The sequence below is a fragment of the Platichthys flesus genome, chromosome 6 (genome assembly GCF_949316205.1).
Source record: "Platichthys flesus chromosome 6, fPlaFle2.1, whole genome shotgun sequence".
In the NCBI taxonomy this organism is placed as follows: Eukaryota; Metazoa; Chordata; class Actinopteri; order Pleuronectiformes; family Pleuronectidae; genus Platichthys; species Platichthys flesus.
The window spans coordinates 5928944-5953325 of NC_084950.1; the positions used below are offsets into that span (position 1 = coordinate 5928944).

The following is a 24382-nucleotide window of genomic DNA, read 5'->3' on the forward strand; positions in this document are numbered from 1 at the left end:
ACAGCTTGTGTGCCAGTCGCTCAACATGTAGGCTCCGTCCCCTGCGAGGACCTGAGCAGCATATCAAAAACCCCGGAGCCACCGATGAGGGACGTTTCAGTGGCTGCAGGAGAGAACTCGTAACAATACCTTCCAGTATCCCCCCCCCCCAGACCCCCCACCCCATCCGCTCCTGCTTTATCTCTGTGTCTGCAGAGACCGGAGATTAATATTCATGCCGCCTGTGTCCCCGGGGCCTCCTGCACACAATACTGTGAGGGCTGCTCAACATGACCTAATGGCTCTGCTGTCTCGTACATGAGAGTGTCAACGTGAGATTAAACACATTCATGTTCAAGCCGCTATAGCTTCCCAGTCAGACCCATTGCACAACCCAAGGCAGTGCAGGAGGCATGTGTTGAAATGTTAAGTTGCCAACATGACTCCTGCTCCTCTTGAGGCCAAACTGAAACCGACCATCAGAGACCAGAAACCTTGTAATCAAAGCTTGCACTCAGACTAAAGTGGAGGGTGGGGGGGACTTGCAGGTACCCTATGAATAGCAGCCATATACTCAATTGACATATGGAACCTGGAGGAGCAGCAGCCCCTCCTCTAATCAGAGAGGTTCACAGTCACGCAGCCCCGCGGAGAAGGAGGATGTCACTGCCCCCGAAATCATCCGACAAATTACTCTACCGTTGCCAGATCAGCTCGTCCGGTGCTAACGTAATCATGCACACGTCGTTTTCTGGGAGCTTTGATAGTAATAGCGCCGCGAGCTGAGTCGAGAGCCCCATGGCAACCTTAGATTCTGTCGTGTCAGCCGTGTCGATCTGCCCCAGACGGAGGGAACATCACAGGGCTGCAGGAGAAAGACAAAACGTTGTACTCTAGATACTGTTGCTATTGTACAAAAGAGACTAAAGTAAGATAATGGAATTTCAGTGCTGAGGGTCAAATTGAAGTTGCAGGAACAGGAGCACAGATCATTGTTTCCTTGCAGTGGGCGCCATCTAGTGATCCCCGAGCGATAGCATGTATGGAGCTTTCTCAGTAAAACCAGTGCTTTTTAATGGTATGCACCTCATTTGCGTTATTTCCCTGTGCTTCTGATTACATAAGCATTTTCACTGCACTATCATACAGGCGTGTGTAATTGGAAAAATGAACCAGTTTGCAGGATTTCATAAAGGAACTCATGCCTGATGAAAACCCTCTGAAGAAAAAATTAGATTTAAGAGGCCGTCCGACCCTCGGGGCTCTTTTATTGCTTTTTGTTTTCAGAATATCTCGTGAAGCTTTCGCCACCGAACGTCTCACTTCATCAAACGACATCTAGATGAGGTCGAGTAGAGAGCCCACTGAATAGAGGTCTGTCGGGGTTCCTGTGGTAAAGATGTGACCCACAAAATCAATAGTGTTCAAAGAGACGTTTTCTCACTGTATCTTAGGTGGGAGAGATGGAGAAATGAAGAGGGGGGGGAGTGGATACTGGGAGGGCTGGAGAGAGAGAGAGAGAGGAAGACAGAGGGAGGGTGGTGGGTAATTGGAAAGTGCCGAGTCTGCAGTTCACATGGTGTTGATACAAGCTGTGGCCGTTTATCCTCCTCACCTGAGAGCTGTCGCCGACTGAAAAATCAATTTTCTGCTAAAATTACTTCAAGAGCAAATTATCCTCTCGTTCACGACCCCCCCCCCCCCCCCCCCTGCTGTCACCAGGCCTGTGTTCCCGTCGACACCACCAGAGGTCAGTGTGACCCCGGCGTGCGAGCGCAGGGGAGGCAGTGAAGATGTCATGTCGTGCTGGGATGCCTCGGAGGGGGGGCAGTCTGCAGCGTGCTCTGTGGTCATGTCTGCAGAGCGGCTGCCTGCTGCAAAGCTCTGCTTGTTTTCCGCCTCAAACAAAACCCCTCTCCTCTGTTTCCTCGGCTCTCGCTCTGTTTTTCCTTATCTCCCGCTTCCCCCTGCGTTTCAACCTGGGGATGGGTTCAACCTGTTTTTACACCATTTGCATAAGCTGGCTCCAGAAATCTGTGCTCACCCCTGTGTGCTGCTCGGTGTGTGAGTGAGTCGGCTGTTCAGAGGGAATAGCTAATGACTCCATTGCCCTCATTGACGCATGTCAGTCTATTTCAGGCTCGGCGACTAACACCGTCGTACATGGCCAAGAGAGAGCTGATGATCTACGTGCTGGATCGGCCGTGCGATGTCAGCCCGCCACTCGGTCAGATAAGAGAGACTTTATCCTCCTGTCTCCTCCGGATCCATCGCTGGACAGCATATTCCAGCCTCCACCGGCGGAGGAGACCTTCTGGGATGTCAGACGTGTGATTTCACCTGATGCCGTATCCGTGGCATTTCCTGACCCGGCTATCACCCTCCACCCCCCTGCCCATAACAGGAGCCCCCCCCCCCCCCTTCAGACCTGTCTCCTTATTGATCCCCATTTGGCTGGTCTCCATTCCCCCGCCCCCTACCCCCTTTTTACTTACCCACCATCAGCCTCCATCCCATAGTCACGCACCATAGACCCCTGCTCTCAGGATGAGAGTGAAGGGAATGAAGTTCAGAAGGGGGTGGCGGGTGGTTTACGGGTCAAGCCATACAAGGGGTGAGAACAGAGCGAGGAAGAAGAGGAGAGATGAAGAGGCAGAAATTGCGAGACAGCGATTGGGCAGCTGGGCAGAGACGGACGGCATTAACTGGACTGAACGTTTGAATGCAGGGGCAGGAAGGGCACTGCCAGCCGGGGAGGCTTGTGGCCGGCTTTCACATGACTCGCTGGGACGCAGGAGGGTAATAGAATCCCGACGTGATGTGCCGGGATGCTTGGGAGGAGGGATTTAAATTTAGACACACAGCCGCAAACAGGCAGGCAGGCAGGCAGCTCTGCAGGGCTGGGTGGGCTGGGGTTGGGGGGGGGGGGGGGGGGGGGGGCCTGGTCCGCTTTACCCTTTTGAAAAGACTCATGGAGGGTCACCGCTGTAATCACAATATGAATCACCTCCTTTCCATACCTTAGCAGGCCTAATGGCCAAATGGTGAGAAGTATCGCATTGCAATGTGAAGGCAGTGGGTAAACGGGGGGGGGGGGCCTGTGCAGCTAGAAACACTCTTTTCAAGGCAACAGTGCATGGGCTGATGTTCCATGATAGGTTTCACATAAGAGATATACAGATGTTTCTCTGTCTGAAGTCATTCAGGAAGTTAAGTCCGATTAAAGTTGCAGCTGAACATGCAGCTGGATGTGACGTCTCTCCATGTCAGTGGTTTCAACCTTAAACACGTCTCACACACGTCTCCTTCAGGATTGAGTCCTTTCTGCTCGTTAATATCCGGAGAAGACATGACTCCAAGTTCATGTGTTCATTTCCCCTTCACGGAGCGATTCGGTTGGTTGACAGTTAAAGTTGTTATGTCGTTGGGTTTGGTTCTAATTTACAAAAGTATGAATCTATTGATTTTAATGTTTTACTTTCACAGTAACTTATTTTTCTAATTTGGAGTGACATTTCCAAATACAACACTAATTCAAAATAAAAGCTCTAAAACATATCACACATCTCTCCATTCGGTGGCATTTCAAAATAAAATCCCCTGCTCATAAGTGTAAAATTTCCTATTTTTCTCCATGATTGACTTCATTCAAATTGCTAATCTATTAGGGAGGTTTGAACCTTCTTCTGTGCAGGAGTCAGAGCTTGTACCTTAATGATGCGGTAAACGCTATCAGAGAACTCCTAATCAGCTCCGTGTGGTTTGAGCCTCATCAGTTTATGGTTTATCTTCTCGATGCAGCTTCGCAGGAGATCACAGGATGCAACATTATTTCCCTCTGTGATCGTTCTGATCACATAAAACTGACGTCTTAACAATCAAACATATTATTTTCAGAAAATAACTGGTAAAACAAAGGATTCCTCAATTCCTAGAACATGTGAGCACGGTGCTGTCACGTCCTCTGAGATCTCTATCGTTGTGTTCATGCTGTTAATAGATCGAAACACTTTCCACTGGTGGTCAATCATGCACATGGTATCTTTCCCCCATTGGCAGGCTGTGATGCTTGTTGTTTATAATTACTGGTTTATGGTATAGCTATATTATCTCACACGCGAGCTGCAGCCCTGAAGAGCAAACACCACCCATCTGTGCGCTTTGTCTCTAAAAGTACGGCGCCGGTGATTTAGCCGTTCCGAGCGAGTAGCACCGGGACATAAAAAGTAATGCGGTGTTAACTCAATGTTCCCCGTGGTTCTTTCTGTTCACGTGGCCGAGGATACAGATGTTGAAACGTTGGAATGGCTGCGAGTGGAGATGAAAAGACGATGCGTCCTGTGTGAGCGAACGCGGCGTCAACAGCATGATTTATTTCTCCTCCCACGATTCCTATTCGTCTTTGGCAGGCGGAGCATTTGTCTCCTTGGCCTGGATCTAAACTTGAAATCTCTCCGATGGTCCCTGAACAACGGCTGAGATCCACGGAACCATTCGTTTCACTGCTGGCAGGCGAGCGAGTGTGGTTTGGCTTTGAGAAATAACGGTTGAAATAAAAAAAGGAGAGAAAGTGAAGCTGGATTCTGTCGGTGTTCCGGTTGTGATGCACGGCCACGATCGTTTTGTTTGTGTTATGTTCTATAATCCAGCTTTGTGATGAGCAGATGATTCGAACACTCGGCTCTTTCTGCTTCATTACATTTGGATTTCAGTAGTCGGGTGGGCTGAACTATAAGGAACACTTATTTTTTTGGCAAAGGGTTGATAGGAAAACAAATGTGTTGCATTACCGCTAATCTGCAACATGTTCGCTCACCTGCTGTTTGCTGTGTTTCCTCATTTCTCCTGCTGATACATGGTAAATGGTTCTGTATTTATAAAGCACTTTTCTAGTCTTGATGACTCAAAGTGCTTTACAGTACAGTTCTACATTCACCCATTCATACAGTGCGTCTAATTGCAGCACTTTGTTACTCTATGGGGGGGGGGGGGGGCATTCAGGATTCAGCATCTCGCCCAAGGACACTTCGGCATGCAGATGGGTCAGACTGGGGATCAAACCGTCGACCTTCAGGTCCGAGGACGACCACTCTACCCCTCAGCCACAGCCGCCCTGATAGACTTTAAAAAGTAATTTCCTGTTCTCAAATGTGGTCACCTCCGTCTCCCTCGACACAATCGATCAAAACTAAATGATGCAGTGAGAGAAAATAAGAAATTACAGATGAGTCTTTAAAGACTTTAGTATCTTTTAGAGTTAGACTTCAACAGACCAGCAGTATCTAGTGACAGCTGCCTGGGGATTTAAAACCCCGAGTCGGGGAAGGATCTGGGTAATTTAGATTTACAGAGAACATGGAACACTTTCATTGACTCTGAACCCGGCGACGCTTCTGTTGTGAAGTGTAAGAACCAATGTTTTCACCCCCACCCTAATGTCCTTAAGAGCAAATTACACAGATACAGCATAAACAGTCACTGGCAGCACGTCAGGTCTCCATTCGAGCAGAATCCAGTCAATTATTCAATTTTACTTCAACATCAGTTTTCTGCCAGTAGATGAAATGGTAGTTTTTTTGCTCTTCCGCTTCTTTCTCTACTATTCAGTGATGAATCTTTTATGCGTCTGTTTTCAACAATGAGCTGGAATACTCTTTTCAGCAGTCGCTCTCCCTAACCTGGATTTGAAGCTGGTACACGCTGCAGGCTGCCTGCTGGGTCTATTAGCACTAATCCTCCCTATGTACATAATGGGTTCGGATGATAAGACAGGAGCATCGCTGCGATATCTGAATATAAGACTCTGGTTTCTGGGTCTTGTGCAGCCCCAACAAACCCAGTTGCCCCTCGTGCAGATCTGAGAGACGAGTCTGACTTGTGGGCAGCAGCCGCAGAACCTGTTGATTACACAGCTCATCATCATCAGCTGCCATGTCTCTGCTTTTGTCCCTTCCATCACGGCATAACACCGGCTAATTCCTCCAGTAACTCATCGTCTAGACGGTCTCATGCAGACGCTGCTCTCCGGCCTCTCCAGCCCTCGAGCCACAGGTGTCATTGATGTTTTTTTTTAGATGTCACCAGTGACCTCAGTGGTCCCACTGGTCAGTGCCTGGGTGGTCAGCGATGACCCATCACGCTGACGTGACATGTTCATGTTAAATATCTCATGGAATCAGGCTGGGCAATGAAACAATATCAGTTATTATTGCAATGTAATTTTCCTCGATAGCAATATAACAAAGGTTCAATATATATTGACATAGTGTTTATACGTCTCCCAGTGAGGAGCTGTAACACAGGATTGATCCATCTCTGGATCCTGGAATGTTTTTCTGTTTGTCGTTCTCTGCCTGTAGAGAAGAATCCGCAGCCTTCACCCACAGCAACAATCTGTCTGTAAACGTAATACATAACAATGTGACATTTATATAATTATAGTAATTACTCATATTAGAATTTAAATTTAACCGAGCGATACGATTTGCAAAGACAGATTATAGAATCAGAATCAATAGTTATTTCTTCTGGGGCGAAATTGGGTTTTATTACAGTCGCTCCAGCAAAGAATAGAAATATAGACACAGACCCTGACAATACCCCCCCCCCCCCCCCCCCCCCAGTTTGGAATAATCTCTCCCGTGTGTCGGCGCCAGACAGTGAGTTAATATGCATTACAGCCAAGCGCTCAGGTGCGGAGAGAGAGACCTGGCGTTGCAGTGGAGAGAGAGAGAGAGAGAGAGGCGGCGTTGAGGAATTGGGCCGGGAGCGATGAGGGATGGTGGCGCTCCTGACACTTTGACTCTGCCTTTATTCACCGGGCACCTTCTGTCATCGCCCGGCCGCCACTCCTTTCATCTCTGTCACTCGCACCACGCCATAACTGGGTTAGTGACACCTAGGGCAAGTAGGGACCGCCCCTCCTTCACGGCACAGGCCTGATCCGGGCTCCCTTTTTCCATTCAATCACCTGCCGTCCAGGGGGGCATCACTACTGTGAGACTTTTTATGGCCCTCTGATTTGTGCTCTGGTTTGTCAGCTGACTTCTCCGAGGACCCTCTACTAGGACGATGCTCAAACTCGAGACTTTCCGAGAACGCGTCTTGTTCTCCGTAAATCAAATTTTGTTCTTCTTAATACCGCCAACAGTTATTTATTCACGAGGCTTTCTTTTACAATCACCCGGGAGGAATTGCAGGAGCCGGGACGATGAAGGTGACACTTGAGATGGAACGCTTTAAGATGGAAACGCTCCCACACACACACAGACACACACACACAGACACACACACACATACACACAGACACACATACACACATACCCATACCCATACTTGCACATCTGGAGAAAGAATGGTCAACCCCCAGTCACAGATATATGATACAGGCCTGCAGAGGACAGTGTGTGAGTGGATCCCCCTCATGGGCCCGTGTGCAGCTCAGAGACATTTTGGTCACCAGGACACCTAAAGGACAAACAGTGGCCAGGTGCCAGGGAGACAGCGAGGCGTCCAATTCATCACTACCCCCTCCGCTCAGTGACAGACTGGAATGACACACACTAACACACACACACACACACACACACTGTGGCAGCACCCTCTCTCCATCCCGGGATTCTCCATCTCCGTCTCTCGTTACAGGGAGAACACCAACATGGCGATATTGTAATCAGTGGGGCACATTAAAATTGGAGCCGTGAAGCGTGTCATTAAAAAATCCTCTGCTGCGAGCCACCTCCGTCTTCCCTGACTCCCACGTCTCCCCCCCCCCCCCCCAAATAAAACTAAAAAAAGTGCCTACTGACTCGCTACGGATTTATCATTTCATCGCTCTAATCTGTTTGGCCTGCTTTCTCTCCGTCTCCCCTGTCCTCATCTCGCACGGAGACGAATGGGCGGCAGGACCGACTCGGGGGGGCCCATCATTCACTCTGTCAATCCTCGGGGGGGGGGGGGGGGGTTGATCAAAGCGAGCGGCAGAGGTCCTGTTCCATCTGCGTGATTTAGCTGTGAGAGAGGGAGCGGATCCAGACATCTCTGTTCCATCCCCGGGTCTTGTCAGTGCGCTGACAAATAAGAACCACAAGAGATGGAGGGCGTGAGGAAGAGGAGGGTTTGTGGAGTTTGTTCTTCTCCTGTTACTCGTTTCGGGAGTGTGTGGTACACGAAAGAGAGGAAGAGAGGAGTGGTGGAGCGATGATGTGCAGAGGTGGAGCTGCCTCGGTCTCGGGGCAGCAGGCGGAACTGGATGCATGTCTCTGTTGATCTGCTCCACACTCCCCATCCAGCGGTGTGGCTCTCAGTCACTACCCTCCGCCATGCTGTTATCTAACAAGCCTTGTGCTGCTGCAGTGCCTTCTCCTCCTCCTCCTCCTCCTCCTCCTCCATCTCCTCCACTGTGTCTCGGGCTCGTGTTTCTTTTCACTTTCCAGGCGTCAGACCATCAGTTTTGTCGTGCACCCTCCAGAATTGATGCGCCTGCCAAAACAAGTTTCCTCAAGCTGTATGTCTCGTCTCTTCCCTGATCTGATGCAAACCTGAATCATGCAGGGATCTTGTGAGAGTCCTGAGCGAGACTAGACAAATGGAATGAAGCTGATGTGCCGTGTGCGTCCGCAATTTATCAAGCGGAAGAACACAGACACACACACACACACACACACACACACACACACACACACACACACACACACACACACACACACACACACACACACACACTAAGAGCTATAAATAACAATGCAGGAAACAGTTGTACAAAAGTGATTTTACGCTGACATACGATTCATAGAAACTCATAAGAAGGTGAGTGACTCCTTTCCTAGAGGAATCTGCCTTTCTGTATTTTTCCGCATTAATTAATTTAAATTGTTATTTCTGTTGTTTGTGTTGTGTTAGCCTTTTGAACCTTTTGGATTTTTTGGATTGCATGATATCTGTATTTGTGATTTAGGCTCACTGAGTTCAGATCCCTACCAAAAGCCTTGAGGGCACGTTTAACAAACATCTTTGTTATTGTATTCCCATTGTTTTGTATTAGTGTGCAATTTAATAAATCAATCAAGACGTCACGGATGCACGGTTTCACATTGTCCAAGATGTAAACAACTATGAATGCACACGCTTATATGTTTACTTATGTGTCGAGAGTATACAAACCTTCCCCTGGTAGAAACATGTGTCCATTCCCATCACAGACAGAAGCCAGAAGTCCGTGGTTTGTTGCGTTGTGTACCACTGTCACACATCAACATAAATTGTCTACTTTTTTATGTGCATTTGAGAGCAAACCATGACAGTTTCTATTTATTTCAACATAACCTCTTCAAATACGCATTGTGATGTAAGACCTGGGTCAGAACACGGCTGTTTGTGTGAAGGTCCCGCACATCAAGGCCCTGTTCATGTGGGAGCGACACAAATACAACCACATGGTGAGTTTCAACAGATTCACTGTCCACTGAGCAGATTTCAGGGAGAAACGGGACTTTCTAGATTACCCAGAATGCATTTCCATCTCACTGTGGAAGAGTTGGGTCGTAAACTCTCTGCCATCGCTGCCACGTGGTCGCCGATGAATTATTCACAGAAATTCAGCTCGACCCACATTTCATTTTCAATCAATTAAAGTGACATTGTGTGACTCCTGTCTCTCATGCATGCGTCAGCTCAGGCCCAGGCGAGCGCTCACGAGGTCACAGAGCCGCGGGTTCGGCTGCTTTTCCCTTTCAATCAAATAATTCTTTTTTTATACAACTCGATTATATAATTGAATTTTGTGTATTTGCTGACATCCTCACTGTGGCCTGCTGGTGTTGTGTGAATTCAAATGCAGTCCAGCCATTCATTTGTACAGGAGGACCCCTGACGTTTCTGTGAAATCATCCAGAGCGGCTGTAAGGGAGTTGGCTGCTGCAGACATTTACCTGCTCTACCCTGACGCCTGCACACCCTCGTGATGCTGTGGACTCGTCGTACTCAGAAAATCACCTGCTGCGTTTTTCATAGGTGAAATCAAAACTCCCCAAAACTTCTCTGACATTCCTAAGAGCCCAGTGCAGACCTATTGGGGTTTCAGTGAAGGGCTCAGCAGATATGATTGCGTCCATGTTTGTTTTGCAGGTTCAGATTTACCGTGCCTCCCCCCCGCCAGACCAGTTAAAACCCTGTGGAGCCGGCTTTGCTCAGTGTAGACATTACATGTCGAAGGTCACACCTACTCTTAGATACACTTCTCCCCTTTTCCTTCTGTGCCACTTGCCCTCAATTTCTTCTCTTTCTTAAATCGCACCTTTCTTTGTATTCCTCAGTTCCCTTGGCTTCGTGGATGTTTCAACCTCGGATTTCACACTTTGCTCCCTCTCTTAAATCCCCTCTCTTCTAAATCGAGCATTCTTGTCTGCATGCACTTCATCTTCCCTCTCGCATTCTCCTGCGTCTGCTGACACAGAGCCGAGCGGCCGCCCGACACCTTGGGCGGGCGGCTGAGGTTTCATGTCCTGCTGCAGAGCGGCCTGGAGGGAGACGGGAGGCCTCGGCTGCGATGTACCATGTGGGGATGAGCTGGAAAATAAACACGCTGCGCATCGCCTCTGCCTGTCATCGCCTGGCGTCATAGGGAGAGCGGCACAGTTGTGGAAAATGAAAGGCAGCTCACCTGAAGGAGCTACACTCTAAAGAGAAAACAGCGATCGATGCGTTTTGTCCTCGTCTCTCAACACGTTGTCCCTACGCTGCTCGGCTGCTGCAAAGCTGCGCGACGAGCATTACGTGGAGAAACCGCTGGATTATATCAGCCAGCTGTGTCTGTGCTTGACGGCGTAGTAGTGAGGTTTTGCCCTCAGCGTATGACGGTCATTTTCCGTAATTATGTTTTCCAAGCACATATTTCACGCTGCTCGCTGTTCCCTGTCTGAACTTATCATGCCGCCATCCTCCCTGCTCATTGTGCCCCTGCTGTAATCCTCCAAGTCTGCCGGTCTATTACCTTAATTCAAAACTCGGGGAGGGAAATGAAATAATAGCGTTTTTTATCAGCCATAATTCCGGTATGGCATTACTCAGAGCAGACGGGAGTGCCTGGAAATTAGCACGGAGGATGTGAGCCGTTAATACCACGCCTCGTGCCTCGTGTCTGACCGGCATGCTCCCTGTCGTTCATCCAGGATCTATTCATCTGCTCCTCTCTTGTTGTTTTCTCAGTTTCACATCAAACAGTTTTATGCATTTGATATCAAAACACCTCAGTTACAGAACAAGCTTCTTCAAAAGAATAAATAAAAATGTCCTGTCCGAGGCAAATTAAATCATCATAACTGAAATGTCTCAGATTTCTGGGATTTCAGGGAAGTGTTTGAAGTCCGGAGCAGAACAGACGACTGTGAATCCGGCCAACTGGTGATGACATGCCTCTGTCCGTGGTGAGCAGCGGATTCCGTGAGGTCATGTGTTCTCACCACAGTAGCAGTGTAGCAGTTGTGCGCATTTCCCAGTCCCATGTACCCAGTGATCTCTGGTGAGTGAGCTTCCAAAAATGTGAGTGTCTGGCTCGATGGCTGCACAGCTGCACCTCTCACTGGCATGAGTGTGTCCTGACAGATGCTGCAGCGTATGTGTGTGTGTGTGTGTGTGTGTGTGTGTGTCTGGGGGGGTCGGAAGAATTCTGGCAAAGTGGGCTCCGCAGATGCCTCTGATTGCACGCGGGATCAGGAAGGAAATTCCTCCAGGACGATGACGGAGGAGCTGGAGCTCGCCGGGGCCAACTCGTGGCTTCTGTGGCGAGAACAGGAAAACCAGAGCCACCGCGACAACCTGAGGCACAAAGGAATGCTGGAACTCACCAGGGACACCCAATCTGTGGCCAATCCAAACCTCTGCCTGTGGTTGCACATGACGACTGCTGTTTATCTACTGGCGGAGGTGATAATCTGCTCTCATGACACCCAGGAGACTCTAACCTCCTCTTGTGCATTGGAGTCACGGTTGATGAGGGGATGGTGGGGTGACCTCGGCCTGCAGAGTAGAAAACTGAGAGATTTAGTTGTTTGTGAGGCAGGGCCTTCGGGGAAAGGTTGCGTACATTTTAAGGATCCATCCTGCATCCAGAGGTCCTGCAGCCTGGAATCTCCTATTGCATGCTGGGTGTAAGGATCTGCAGCACCTGGCTTCAGGAATGTTCAGGAATCTTCTTCTTCTTTCTTTCTTACTATATATAAAGTGGAAAAACTCTTCGTCAGGACAGCGATGAACACGAGGACCGTCGAGCCAGTTACACAATGAATTTGGTTGTGACTGATTCACTGGGATTGGTCGAGTCCAGTCTGGGTCAGCAGGTGTATAAAGATACAATCACATTATGTGATTTTTAATCTTGAAGTTTCGGGTACAGCTGCTGCCAGTCATTCACTTTTTAATGTATATTTGTGACAGTTACTGGTTACGTCATTCCCACTCGCTCCTGTTATACTGGTAAATCAACAGCTTCACCAGACGTTGAACTGTTTAGCAGATTCCACTCAGTCCTCTATTCCCTCTGCACGATCTAAATCCACCTCTCCATCCAGGATATTGTCTTAAACCAGCTTTTCTTCTTTCTGTATTGGCCATTTCAGTGCAAATTGTACTCTAACCTTTAAACAGTGCGCTCTGCTTGTTGCTGTCCATGTTTGTTTCTGCACAAGAAAACCAGACAGTGGATTCTCCTGTGGGATTCGCAGGGCTGCAAACCAACCAGAGCTCCATTTGTTTCTGACCAGTCGTCCACGGTGGAATCTCATCCCTTCATTTCACCTTCCTTTGTTAAATATGTGCGTTATTGGAAACAACCTGTTTTGTGTGGTTTGCCCCGGCTGCAGGTTTCAGCTGCTCATTCATCACGGCAATAAAACTAGAGTAACTTTTTGCTTTGTGTTCTTTTGCACAGATAAAGTAGCTGCGAGGAAACAGGGAATAAAAGCAGCTCTACACTTTCTGGATGGGACGAGAGGCTCGGGGGAATAGAGGTGTACTGGGTCTATTAAAGGATTGGATGTTGGTGGTTCACAGTTGGCATTAATTATGTGAAAAATAAAAAGAAACTATTTTCCGCGCCAGCTAATATTGCGTGGGACGAACTGGCGTTTGAACGTGAGAACCTGGCAGTGGGATGACGGAGAACACGGGTTTGGAACAACATCTGCAGCTCGTGACAAGCTAACGCAGATGAATGGCTCCGGTTTGTCACTGGCAGTGTGAGAGCTCGCAAACCTTCCCTGTGGGAGTACAGGTCTGCAATTATATTACATTTGTGTCGTGGTTGAATTCATTCGAAAACACTGGCTTGTACAAAACACTGCATAATTGATGAATCATGATGCATGGGCAATGAGCATATGGCATATATACTTAATCCGGCATGTACAGAGGGCGCGACTTCCATACAAATGACTGCAGAGAATTGGATTTATGAATTTTGTCATCACCTAATGCAATCTGAAATTGCCACTGATAGGATGACATCTCTTTCTCGTGTCACAACTCTTTCCCTTTATTGTGTTTTATTGTGATTAATTTTGCATTTATTTTGCGTTCCCCCGCCCTCCTCCGAGGCCCATCTGTTTCTTTCACTCCCACACACAAACTCCACTTGGACAAGAAAATGGAAAAACTACCTGCAAACAAAAACTCATTCTCAACACACATGACCACGAGTTATGTAAGTGCTGAACTTTTAATATTTTGTCGCTCTCGTTACTAAAAAATCAACATCTTCTCTGACATCTTTGTATTCCATTGTAGGACTCAGCCAGCTGTATTGTTGCAGGGCAGTAGAATTGGATTGTACGGTAAACGCACACCCTGGGTGTCGAAGCAACGTGTGAATGGGAAGCATTCAGCATTCAGCTCTTAAACAGCTCTCTCCGGTCTGATGACAAAGCAGAGCCTCGCTGCAGGGTGCACGGGTCGCTCTTAATGTTCCAAGATTTGTTTTCCCCGGCTTTGCCAAATGAGGGGCTAATCGTCGATAATCACAGCAAGCTCGCCCGAGGGCCTTCATGCCGTATCTCCCTCTAATTCTAACTCTCGTTCCCCCCCCCCCCCCCCCCGTGCCACATGTTTCCCAGTGAGACGGCCATCTGTCTCCCAGGTGCTGCTTATTCAGCTGCAACCCAAACCTGAGGAGCATTTTCCAAAAGGCGAGAGAATCTCCGACACACAAAGGTTATTGTTGACGTTGTGTTGTTGATAAAGCTGTGAAATCTTTCTGAACAATTAGTTAAACCAGTTAATCATCAAACAATCTGTTATTTTTTTAGTTCCGCTTCCTGCCTTGTTTGCGTTTGGCTCAGTTTCATGTGAATCTCGTTGTAATGGCTGCATCCATCTCCCATTCTCAGATATGAGCACATAAACACTTAAACTGTGTGTGAGTGCATGTGCGTGTGCGCGTGTGTGTGTGTTTGTGTTCAGCGACAAGGCCTCGACAGATAAATGTGTGAGTTGACAGTCGGGCTGATGAGATGAAGCAGACCTGTCAAAACTCTTCCTCACCAGAGCAGCATGAACCTTGGCACACACCTGACCCCTGAACTCCTTCAAACAACGACGACATATTCTGTGTGTGTGTGTGTGTGTGTGTGTGTGTGTGTGTCTGTGTGGTTTCCATTCTCGATATGACACTAAGGCCGAAACAAGAGAGGCTGCTTTTCTCCGACTACGATATATAATATATATTATTATATATAAACTGATTGCAGCTTAGAAATTGTGACACTAACTCATATTGTAATTTCTCGAAGGCCGTGGTTGCTTTCTTCACATGCGAGAACAATGAATGGAGAACTCAAGATAGACCAGCAGGCGTGTCATTAGCATCGCCTCGACGGCTCGAGCTCTATTTGCTTTTTGTCCCGTTTCTAATTGAAGACGTCCTCGTGAACTGTAGCTGCGCTGACAGCCTCCTCTCACTGTACGTGTAGAATGTAATTGCGCCGTTAAAGCTGTCCGCTGAATTCTGCCGGGCCTCTCACGACTCAGCTCGTGCAGGAACCTCCACGCGTGCGTCTCATCTGTCAGCAGTTTGACTCGCTGCCAGAGATCCCAGCGGCTTCCACGCAATCAGAGCTCGGCCCGAGTTGCCCACCGTCTTAGATTACCCAGCAATTCACTGTTATAAGTGCCTGCACCTCATTCTGGTAAATAGTTTTTTAGACAGTCATTGGTATCCGCTCAGTTCAGGGCAGGAAAGAGATGATTCTTAAAGCCACCTGCCCGGTTTCAGTTTTTCATTTTCGCATCCCTAAGGTGCAATAACTGTGAGTTTTTCTGTCTTTTTTGCAATGTCTTCAGGTTTAGAACTGAAAAACCAAAGTCTTTCTCAGGATCATGGCTGTGTGTGTGTGTTGCATGGACTGCACATGTTGGATCAAGCTTCCTCACTGCCAGTAGACTCCACGGAAGGGAAGGCTATCTGCTTTGGCTCCTATCCAAGCATTCCCGGCTGGAGGCGTCATGCCCTCCCATGTATGTCCGTCCAACTATGAGCGAAGGCTTGAAGAGGAAACCTGGTGAGACTGAGGCACGACGGCAATGTAAAGAGACAAGGGACCGTGACTCGGATGTTGCAAATGCAGCTGTCTCGGATTTGGGAAGTGCCATTTTCTTCCCCTGGGTGCTTTGGTGCAGGATTAAGGTCGGAGAGCGTTGTGCTCTGCAGACGCTGCAGCCGGAGGAACATGGTCACGGGCAGAGGAGACGATACAGGCAGGGAACGATGGTGGAAAGAGATTGATCTGGACAGACAGATATGGAAGGACAGCTGTTGGGGGTGAAAAGAGAAGGGAGGGAGGGAGATAGAAAGAAGTAGAAGGGGGGGGGGGTATGCAGAGTCATTTATATAGATTACAGGGTTTAGGATTATACCCGTAGGCCTGTGTATAACACAGCAGAGTCATCAGTGTGGCAACTGCAACACACAGTCGATTTATTATATGTTCCCCTCACACACACACACACACGTGGGGCTGTGAGGAAGTGGTGAGACATATATTTGTAACCTTTAGGGCTTAGCCAAGGAACCATCAATATCCTGTCAGCGCCGCAAACAACGGAGTGATACCTCCTTTTTTTTTTCAGGATTTGCTTCGTTCCACTTCCTGTCATTTCAATTTTACCGTCCCCTCTACCCGAACTGTGCGAGGCACCAAGATTAAGCTTTCTAGTGTCTCGATTCATACGTTGTTGCAGGAGAAGCAGGTTGAGCGTGGAGTGGCGTTAAACCCGAGATGGCCTCATGATTCATGACGGCACATTATAGACAAAAACAATTCCTGCTTCACGTTGATTTCAGTAAATGCGTCGCAACTGGACTTTTGGCAGCTCCTCATAAAGAACTGTTGAAATCGTTCCAATCAGGAAAAGCTTTGAAGCCTCGAGGGGGGGCATCAACCAATTGTTGTCCATTTTTTTAGACCGTATGAATTCTTTTAATAAAAATCTTCAATGTTCTTAATATATCTCATTCGGCGACTCTGCATTTCACGTACATGTATCCTCCGCGGTAAGAGGAGAACCAGGCGCTCTCAGCTGACTCGCCGATGTGTGCCAGCCCTGGCCGACGCCGCCTCTCTCACAGCTGTGTGAGCTCCGTGGACGCCACAGCTGCAGGGAGCTGCTTTCTCCCACGAGACAGATGATACCCCGTTACCACACGCACGGCACAGCAGCGGCATTGAGAGCCTCTGTCTTATTAAAACAAGGTTATTTGTTTTCAACATCTGTCATTGCCCAGTCACATATTTTATTCCGAGAAAGCTGGGGCTGACACCAGATATGTAAACTGCTGGACCTCTGAACACAAAATATTTACATTACAACGGGGAGATTTATGGAGAAAAGCAAGGCCGCAAACTCACCGGTGTCTCATCGGGGCAAACCTCCACCTCGACATTCACAGGGATGAAGTAGAAAGTAGACAGCATAGCCCTGAACTCTGTGGTGCAAGCCTTCACACCTCAGGATGTCACTAACAACTCCTTAACCTTGTTGGACTCTGCCGTCCACACTGAGGAGGAAAGGGGTAAACAGACAACACAGACAGACCAGTAGGTGCCAGTCCCTGATCGGTTCCTCTTGGACTCTCGCCACTAAACACAAGCAAGGATTTGTCAGAACGCTGCAGCACAGAGATGATGATGTGCCGGCAATTGCCCAAGCCCAGGAGGAGCAGCACACCCGAAGGACACATAAAGCTTGATGATGTCCTAACTGGCCATAAGTGAATAAATGTCCTTTAACAAGTGCTGCATCCCCGTGTTTTCAAACCTGAAGCAACTCATTCAGACTTGTGACGTATATATTGATGAAACAAGCCAAGGGAAGGATAATTCCTCGTGGCCTTACCTAAAGTTACTTCAGTTCCTTACCTTCGACATTCACAGCCATTTCTATGCATCCTTAGATCTGTACATCCTTAGATGTATAGAAATGTGCCCATGTGCAATTTTTAAGGTGCACCGTTCCCACTTTGATCAGGCTGTGGAAAAGGGGCCTACTCTAAAGTAAAGAACTCCTCCCTCAACAGATGGGGTAGTTCTACAACACCAATTACCCCCCCACCCCACACACACAATGGTGCCCTTCATCCCCTCCCAGGAGATTTACCAGCCTTTCACACTTGGCCCCATGTGACACCACAAACTAGACTGTTGTTAAACCTTGGCCTCGGACAACCCCTGTAACTCGATCAACTGCCGTTACAACAGCTCAAAGCATTAATAAAACAAGTAACATCAATGGCTTCGGGTGATGACCCTGCAGAGGCTAAACACAAGTGACTCTCCACCAGTTAGTCGGGAATTATTAAACCTTCAAGTATCTACAACCGTGTCTAGTTGAATTAGCTTCCTGCACGGCCTTGACCTGGATGACCGAGGAATCTTCACAAGACTGACAATTGCATTTCCCCTTCGCTGTGAAACCCCCTCATGATACTCTGAGAGCCGTGATCCTGTGAGTTTTAAATCTCTTCTTATTTTTAGGCTGGAGATTCGTCTCTGACTCGAGAACCGACTACGTGTTGGAGTACCAGGCTGTCAGCCTTCCTCCCTCGTCGGATCTTGAAGAATTGTGTTGGAATGCTTAAATGCAAACACCCACAAAGCTGAGAGAACGCTCTTCACGGTGTCAAACAGAATGTCATGTACTATATGTCTAACTAGCTATCATCGCAGATACTATACACACACACACACGCACTCCGCATGCTGCATACACACAAAAACAGGGTAAAGGGCCACAGATGGTAAATATAGCTCCCTGGGAGTGAGTGATCACATCTCAGGCCGAATTACAGTCTGTTTATAGGCATGGGAGCATCATTAACTCTGCTGTGTGATGCCCAATGACCAGAAACCAACATCCATCTCCTGGTGCGTGACTTACCGTGGAACTGTTGCTCCAGCCTCCTGCTAAATCAATGCCGACAGCCATCTTGTTTTTTAGTTTTTTTTTTTCTCGGCCCCTGTTTAGAGTCGGCTGTCTCCGCTCCCCCCCCGGGGATCAGGAAGGAGGCAGGCTTGTAATGATGAGGAGTAATGGTGTAATGTAATTATATTTGTTCTATAGCACAGTGCGTCAATGGAGCCCTAATTAATACCGCCGGCTAATTGGAGGAACAAACTGTCTCATTTTTGCCGCCAGTGTCGCTGTTTGGTTTGTTCAGCTTTCACTCCGTTGGCACGTTCTTGCTCGATTGATCACTCCATTTCTCCCCCCCCCCCCCCTTTGTTATTCCTGCATTTCCCCTGTTATCTATCAGTGCTCACCGGCTGCCACGCTCGCATGCAAACACAATGCACTCAGTTCTCTCTCTCTCTCTCTCTCTCTGTCTCTCTCTCTCTCTCTCTGTCTGCCCACTCAGCCACACCGTGCTCCCTCACTCGGTGTCTGACCCCAGGTCTTTTTTGACGTTGGTCGTCCTTTGATGGAAATTGAAAACCCTGAGGCCGATTCATTCTGCCTTGTCCTTGTCTTCAAATACTTTGGACGATGAATGCAATGAAAGGAGCTTCTGAAAAAAAGGGTTAGGGTTAAAAAAAGTCATATTAACACAATTGGGACTGTTGTAGTGAGGTTCACACCTGACTTGTGGGACACAGTGTGTGCACTCATCGCTCCTTCTCAATCAGGCTTCAGATGTATTGCCTGAATTGATTTTTACATTGCAGCGCCCACACCTGCATATTTCAGCTTGAATCTCACAAAGCTGAACCTTCAGCTGACTCGTCTGGAGGACACAACACTTCCCTGGCCGCTGTCCTTCGGTGAGCTCATGGCACGGCCCTTGGGGCAGGTAGAGGGAAAGTTCAGCCACCGCACCTCACAATAAAAAGGAAACGAAAGCCGTGGCCTCGTAAGTCATCTTGTGGCGAGAGAAGTGACCCCCACTTGAACAAGATTGAAGCGCTAAATCAGACACCTCCTGCTCCTCTCATGTGAAGGTGCTCCTGGAGAACCATCACTCATGCCAAAGAGCAAGTCCAGGGCTTAGATATTCTGTACAGTGTACCTTGGCTGTGCAGCGCCGTGTGGCTGTGTGTGTGTGTGTGTGTGTGTTTGTGTACACATGCGTTTGTCTGATCTCGGTGGTGTGCTTGAGAAAGACAGGGCTGGAAGCTACAGAAAGAGAATGGCTTATGTGCAGTCCCACGGTGATACACGAAAAACAGAGGGGTTTGCTTTCAACACTCACCCGTTCACCTCCACGCGTTGCCCCCCCCCCCCCCCCTGTGTTCACGTTGTGACTCCGATCCGAGGTCACACTATGAGAGCTTTATGGTCTGGACCGAGGCCTCGGACCAGCTGTCGGGCCATTGTGTAAAATCACAGGGAGACAACTTTAGTGCACTGCTGCGTAAAACTTCTGCAAACACACTCGCCAGAGGTTGCGCTGTGGAGGCTGTTCAAATTTTTATAACAACCTCGGGCTGGTTCAGACACAACACGGAGGGTTTCTTTATATTCCCTGATTTATGGTTTGAATAAGCCTGTTTCTCCAGGACGTTATAATTCATGGGACTGGGAGGCGTGGGGGCGGGGAGTACAGGCTTACAGGAACGCACTCACTGGTTGATTGATTCAGTAAACGATAGAGTAAACAAATAAAAAGAACGTTAGCATACTGTTCCGTGGACATGGTTTTCATTGACGTTGTGTCCAGATATTGACTGATTCTCTGTTTTACAGGCGTTTGACCTTCCCAGCCTGAGGTGCACACCGTCTCTCTCCTGCTGCTTCGCGCCCGTCGAGGAAAAGGTAAGACTTCTGCGTTCACCTGCCACACGCCGCTTCCCCGTCTGCTGCAACAACATGTTAACATCACAGCTAAATGAAACTGAGAGAGTCTGATTACCCAGGGGGGGTTTGAAAGCCCTCTTCCTTTAACATCTCTGGTGTGCAGCCATGTTTATTCAACAACACCAGAAAAGTCCTTGTGTTCACATTAATTCAACATTTAGTTTATTCCACCCAGCACCCCCACACCGGGGACTGCTCTGCATGCCGAGTTGATCGGGATCCAGATGAAGCGAGGTGGATTATCCTGTCCAGGGTACGGTCGAGCTCCATGAGTGTGAGGCTGAATCCCTTTGACTGGAAGTGTTTGGAGGACCTTGATACCTAAACCCCGAGCTCCCCGCTGCATGGAACCCGCTCCTCTCTTTGAAGCTCAGAGGGGCTAACTAAAATTAGCCGGGCGACAGATAACCTGTGCCTCGAGATTAAAGCGGGTCGGAACCCGTGAGGCTCTTTGACGGCGCCCGTTGTGCCACAGCCCCGTGGAAGGACGACGGCAGAGAGAGAGAGAGAGAGAACACACGGACGGGCAGCGAGTGAGCGAGGGAGGAGGATGAGTGTTAAAGAGCCCCCCCCCCCATATCGAGGTGTAAAGTTCCAGGGCGGCAGATTAGTTATGGGTGTTTTGGATTGAAGGGCTCAAGGTTTTGTATTTATTGCGTGACAGGCTCTCTCTCTCTCTCCCACGGTGCATCTCTGTGTCCCAGGAATCTGAGCGTCTCTCTTTGATTGTGTGTTTGTGTGCGTGTGACACAGAGCTTTTTCTTGTGTAGTACCTCTTTGTGTTACAGAATAGCTGCTTTCAGACATCTGGATATTCTCTGGATATTCTCCTGAGGGGTAATAAGTGAGAAAACGAATGTCTGAGTCAGTTGCTCCGGACAGTCGGCTTGTTGCGATGAGAACTGATGCCTGTGTTGAAGTGCCATAAACAACAGCATTCAGTCTCTGCAGCAGAGTTTATCAGTAGGTCCTGAATATTCTGGACATTTTCCCGTTGTTGATTTGTCTTATCAGGACAATTTCCTTGTGGGATAATGTCCTGACCCAATTTATCTGGACATTTTCCAAAGGGTACCTCTGAAAACGGTTTATTAATGGCATTTTTGTCTTTTCCTCTAGGCGGATAAGCATTAAAGCGCCGGCACAGCTTGATTGGGTTCATGGTTTTGTGACGCTTTCATTTCATTAAATTGTCTTTTAATCAAGTTGTCTCGTTATTGATTTCCTGCTTTAAAAGCACTTGCATCAGATCACAGACACCCGGACAAATGACACACAATATGGTTTCCACTTAATTGCTAGATTATAGCAGCGTGATATTTTCAATTGCATGTTCTTCAAAGATTTTATTGAAGACTCTGAAGCAGCGAGTTCTTTTTTTCATGATCACTTGTATTTAACTGAGGGGGGGGCTCCTCCTCTGTCTCGGTTTCCACATCAGTCACATCAGAGCGTTTATATATTATTTAAACCGTAGCAGCACAAGATGATGCAAAGTCAGTTGATAGCCTCAGCAGCTTCCTTGTTTGAAAAGTTGTCTGCATGGAAAATATTGTCTGTTCTTTACACTGCAGCTTTGACTTTGACATCTCCAGTGTTACTGTGGCTCCCTCCCCTCCCCCTCTCTCTCTTTTGGACTGTCTGAGATTGCATCTGCAGGCACAGCTGTATCCTACGTGTCCCTTCCTCATCATGGAATCATGGGGAGATTGTGCGCAGCAGTAAAGGAGAAAGAGAGGAAACATTGGGCTTGTGAGGTCAGTTTTTCACCCAGTGAAAAGTGCCATCGGGGGAATAAAACAGAAAACCGAGCGGTTGAGGTTTGAGGTTTGTTCAGCAGCGTATGTCTCGGCTTAGTTTCTGAAATATCACATTTGCACACTGTGTGTATGTATGTGTGTGTGAGTGACTAAATAATGGTCTCTTCAACTGGCCATTCAGTCACATTGACAGTCAAGGACACTCACAAGCATGTTTCACAGCAGCTCCTTCGGGCCCGTGTGAGCAGGAGCGGCCTTGCAGAGGAAGGATGAAGTTTGTGTGTTTGTGTGTGTGTACGTGTGTGTAGAGACTTTTATTGATATGCCTCCTGTTGTGCTGGTTGAAAGATACTGACTAATGCTATTCCGCCAGTGAACCATTTACATATTTATTTCCCCGGCCAAATGGCACCACATGCACCGGGTGCCACTGGAGACCTTATATGCCTGTCTTTAATTGGCTATTGATTGACTCCACTATGGCAGTGTGAGACAATAAATTACTGCCTGCCTGAGAGAGGGAGGTGGCACGGGGAGTTGAGTGCGGGGGGGGCCTGTGTGTCATATCAGCGTCTGCATTATTTATACACGCCTGATTTTTTTTTTTTTTATGTATGTAGCGAGGATCGGTGACGCAACACGTGATGGAACTATCGCAACGCCGGCTCCCACGGACACAGTGTATTAGCATAGGTCAGTGCACATCGGTTCGGTTTGCAGAGACGGGGCGAGCGAGCACCCGGCGTGTGCAGTTCAGTTTTTTTTTCCGTCCCTCACTTTGACTAGAAATTGGTTCCTCTAATACGTTTCTCATTGTCAGCATCAATAATGTATGTTGTGTATACACTGAGCGTGCAGCTGTGTGCTTGTGTGCTTGCATACGGGGCTGAATGAATTGCCAGAATGATGAGCCGCTATTATGAATATAAAGATAAATGGAAAAAACCAACTATTTCACAATAATTGCTTTTCATTTCATTCAGTCCTCAGTCATCCAATAACGGTCTAGAGATTTCTAGATTCTCCAGCCAGATGGGTAATTATTGTGCCCATGTGTGCCTGAGTGGAGCCGGGTGTTGAGGAGCTCATCAGAGACGTTACACTCGAGTCTTTGACTCATTAAATCCCCAAATCTTTTTTTAAAACAAAGAAAAGTTCACTTATCATGCACAAATTCTGTATATTTGTTTGCAACTAGTGTATTAATCCAAAGCTTTAACCATCACCCCACATCCCCCGCTAATGGAGCACCACCGTAACCACCATTAGCTCAGCACCAGTGCGGCGTCACTCACAAATGACCACACACAAATCCTCCCACGGGGGTTAAAGGGCCACCCTGACACACGCAGACGGAGAGAGAGACGAGTCAACCTCTTCATTGTTTCTTCAACCTGTTGCTTGGTTCGGTCACTCAGTCGGCTCGTCTGTTCCAAACGGCTTCATTTACCCGGCCGGCGGAGCCACAGAGGAATCCGTGCTCAGAATGCCACTGCTCCGTCATCCTCCGACCCCGTCGCTCCTCCGGGCTGGGAGCTATCCCGGGAATGCCCCCTCCTGCTGTGCTGCACACATCCAGGTCCTGTTCCTGTAAATGCCAGCTGGCTCAGATGGGCTTTGATGCTACGGCCTTGCACCTGAATGTGTGTGTGTGTGTGTGCGGGTTCCATGTGAGCATCTGTGCGTGTTTGTGTGAATGCTGACAGGCAGCCAGCTCGGGTATTGATCTGTAGCCATTCCGACTGGAGCCCAAAGGGCAGCCTGTATCATCTGTCAGTCTACCAAGAAGGGCATTACAGCCGCACTGATCTTAGAACACTAATCCCAGTCAGAGAGAGGGAGAGAGGGAGAGAGGGAGAGAGGGAAAGAGGGAAAGAGGGAGAGAGGGAGTGGGAGGGAGAGATGGAGAGAGGGAGAGAGCCGAAAAGGTAAAAAGCAAGAAAGGTAAATAAAAGAGGCTTAAAGCATGAAGTTAAAGTGGTGAAAGATGCGTTACAGTGTGTATGTTAACGCAAGTATTTGTGCTCTGCCTGTTGAGCGTTAATCCCCCCCTCCCACACACACACACACACACACACACACACACACACACACACATACACACACACACACACACACACACAAGCACTGACTTTGTTGATTGAGACAAACAGATCCTCTTTTGGGACCCGTGGGTGAAGACAACACTCGGCCCTGACCTTTTCACCCCAATGACCACCCACGTACGTCAGCAACACCCCCCACCCCCCACTCCCTCCAACTCCAGCCTCTCTCTCCCCCCCTCCCCCCCCCTACAGCTTTCTCCA

The 24382-nt window shown here is 48.3% G+C and overlaps 1 protein-coding gene across 3 annotated transcripts in view; it reads left to right on the plus strand.

The window, feature by feature from the left end:
• Positions 1 to 24382, plus strand: part of tspan9a (tetraspanin 9a) — a 159470-nt gene that overhangs the window by 20935 nt on the left and 114153 nt on the right. For all 3 annotated transcript variants that reach the window (XM_062390138.1, XM_062390140.1, XM_062390139.1), the window contains one exon: positions 20206 to 20274. The gene's annotated coding sequence lies outside the window, so the exon portion shown is untranslated. The remainder of the gene's footprint in view (positions 1 to 20205; positions 20275 to 24382) is intronic.